Raw genomic sequence first — 3,430 nt, forward strand, 5'->3', positions numbered from 1 at the left:
ATGCCTGCGATTATCGAAATTCCTCTCAGAGATTCAGACGAAGTAATCGAGATACGTAGTGATAAACTTCCAGAGGGCACGGAAGTATTGGAAATTCTTCGACACGAAGAGGCTCCCCTTCGTTCATGGATTGATCTTGCTATTGAATACCATCGCCAAGGAAAACAAGAGGAATTCAGGGACATATTGGAAGCTTCAAGAAGGGATGCAGGCTTAATATATGTGGATGTTCAAAATGACCAGATGCGATCCCTGGATATTCTGGCCGCTTACTATGTACAGCAAGCAAATAAGGAAAGAAACAGAGAGAAGAAAATAGAGCTCTTTAGAAAAGCAACGTTGCTTTACTCTGCAGCTGACAAGATCATAATGTATGATAAACAACACCTTCTGGGACGAGCTTACTTTTGTTTTCTGGAAGGAGACAAGATGGAACAAGCTGAGACGCAATTTAATTTTGTCCTCGCTCATACCCCTGACAGCGTTCCAGCTTTGCTCGGAAAAGCTTGTATATTATTTAACAAGAAAGATTACACAGGAGCTCTTGCGTTTTACAAAAGAGTCCTTCGCACCAATCCTAAATGTCCGGCTGAAGTGAGAATAGGAATTGGACACTGCTTTTACAAAATAGGGAATCATTATAAAGCAAGGTTGGCCTTTGAACGAGCCCTACAGTTAGATCCAAGATGCTTAGGAGCCTTAGTAAGTTTGGCTGTGATGCAATTGAATGAAATGACACGAAAAAGCATTAGAAATGGAGTACAGATGCTAGCCGAAGCATATAGCGTTGACTCCAAGGATCCGGTGACACTTAATCATTTGGCTAATCATTTTTTCTTTAAAAATGAATATGCTAAGGCACAACAGCTTGCACTCCATGCTTTCCATAATACTGAAAACACAGCTATGAGAGCCGAGAGTTGCTTTCAACTAGCCAGGATTTTCCATGCTCAAGAAGATTATGATCACGCTTTTCAGTATTATTATCAAGCAATCAAATTCGCCCCCTCATTCTTGCTTCCTTACTATGGAATGGGACAGATGCATTTATACAAAGGAGATAAAGAAAATGCTTCTCGATGTTTTGAGAAAGTTCTTCGAGCTGAGCCTGGTAATTATGAAAGCATGAAGATCTTAGGATCCCTGTATGCACAGTCTGCATGCCCATCTAAGCGTGACCAAGCAAAGACTTATCTGACCGCGGTAACAGAACGGTTTCCAAATGATGTCGAAGCATGGATTGAACTGGCTCAACTTCTTCAACATTCAGATACCGAAGGCGCCTTGTCGGCGTACATAACAGCTATTCGCATATTACAAGAGGAAGTAAGAGCTGATGTTCCACCAGAAATTCTCAACAATGTTGCTGCGCTTCTTTACAGTTTAGGAAATCTTAAAGATGCTAAGCAATACTATGAAGCATCATTGAAGAGGTCTCACATCGAAAGCCATCAGGACCGGCCGTATTATAATGGCATTTCACTGACAACGTTCTATAACCTAGCCCGTCTGTACGAGACTCTCCTTGAATTTGATAAGGCTGAAAGGATTTACAAAAACATAATCAGAAAGCATCCTCGCTATGTCGACTGTTACCTTCGCTTGGGGTGTATGGCTAGAGACAGAGGACAGACATACGAAGCGACAGACTGGTATAAAGAAGCGCTGTCCATTAACCAGGATCATCCTGATGCATGGTCACTAATTGGTAACCTTCACCTAGCAAAACAGGAATGGGGTCCAGCTCAAAGGAAATTCGAACGTGTTCTTGGACAAAAGGAGACAAGCAATGACACTTACTCTTTGATTGCCTTAGGTAATGTCTGGTTGGCGACTCTTCACTATCCAACACGTGACAAAGAAAAGGAGAAAAGACATCAAGACAGAGCGTTATCAATATATGAACGAGTTTTACATACAGATCCAAGCAATGTATGGGCTGCTAATGGAATTGGAGCTGTCTTAGCCCATAAAGGCTACTTCCCAGAGTCCAGAGATATATTTGCCCAGGTTCGAGAAGCAACAGCTGATTTTTGTGATGTCTGGATGAATATCGCGCATATTTACGTGGAACAGAAACAATATGCTGCTGCTATTCAGATGTACGAGAGTTGCTTGAAGAAGTTCTTCAAATATTATGATGCGGAAATCCTGATGTATCTGGCTAGAGCTTACTTCAAATGCGGCAAACTGAAGGAATGTAAACGTACATTATTAAAGGCAAGAATGGTCAATCCTCACGATACTGTTTTGGTGTATAACATTGCTCTGGTACTTCAGCTAATGGCAACACAAACATTGGAGAGCGATAAGAGTAACTTGAAGGCAGTTCTTTGTTCCGTAAATGAACTGAAATTATCACGGAGGTATTTCCATTTTCTGAGCATTCATGGAGAGAGAATGAAATACAATCTTGCTCAGGCTGCAGTGGAAGTAAGGAGATGTCAAGACTTGTTAAGTCAAGCACAGTACCATGCTGCACGAGCGCGTCGGTTCGACGAAGAAGAGAGAGAATTTCGACAGAAACAAGAACGGGAACGAGAAGCACTTCGTCAAAAATTGATGGAAGAACAAAAACGTGCCGAAGAACTGCAGTTCCGACAGAAGCAAGAATTAATTAAGAAAAGACAGGATTTCATAGAAAAAAACAAAAGTAAGCTGGTATTTTCTAACGTGGCTGAAGAAAAGTCCCGTAAAAATGGCAAGAGTAAGAAGACTCAAAATGATTTGAATGGTGGTTCTGACGAAAACGAAGAACCAAAGAAAAAGAGACGGAAGAAGGATGCCGGTGGTTCAAAAGACTGTCGGAAGCAAAAGAGGAAACCAACAAAGAAAGCTAAGAAAATAGCTGCTAAAGATGCCAACTTATCTGGTAAACAAAAAAGGCGAGTAGTATCAAAAGCTTTCATTTCGTCAAGTGAGGATTCAGACAGCGACAAAGAAAACAATGTAGAAGTGCCACAGAAGAAACCGACGGGAAACCTGAGAAGTGGGTTGGTTCATATAGTGAATCTGAAGAAAGCCAGTACCTAAAGGAAACGGCAATGGATTGTGTGATACAGTCGGATGCCCAGCTCACTTCAAAAAAGAAAAGCATTCTAAAGTTCAGATGAGGTAGTGCGAAAGGAATGATATTGTTCAACGTTCCGATCTATCAATGTTCTCAATTCTGTGTTTCTACAGCACTATCATTCCAGATATTCATATGAAGAACGAAAGTGATGAATGTTCTACTGAAGAAATCGATGATTAATATTCTTACTCGGGAAAGAAAAATTTAAAGCTATGAAAGTTCTGAAAGAGAATTTCCTATCCTGTTAAAAATAATTCTATTGTAGTGTGTTTTGATTTGGCATAAGAAATAAAAGTTTCTTTTTCATTTAAATCTGTGTTTTGTCTGTCAAATTGGTGTAATTATTTTAGTTCATTA

General features: G+C 40.3%; 1 pseudogene; it reads left to right on the top strand.

Annotated features, from left to right (window-relative positions):
• On the top strand, positions 1–3,033 carry LOC150076099 (RNA polymerase-associated protein CTR9 homolog pseudogene; annotated as a pseudogene).
• The last annotated feature ends 397 nt before the right edge of the window (positions 3,034–3,430 follow it).

Source organism: Mastigoproctus giganteus, chromosome 13, assembly GCF_048544385.1.
Source record: "Mastigoproctus giganteus isolate SK-2022 chromosome 13, ASM4854438v1, whole genome shotgun sequence".
Lineage (NCBI taxonomy): Eukaryota > Metazoa > Arthropoda > Arachnida > Uropygi > Thelyphonidae > Mastigoproctus > Mastigoproctus giganteus.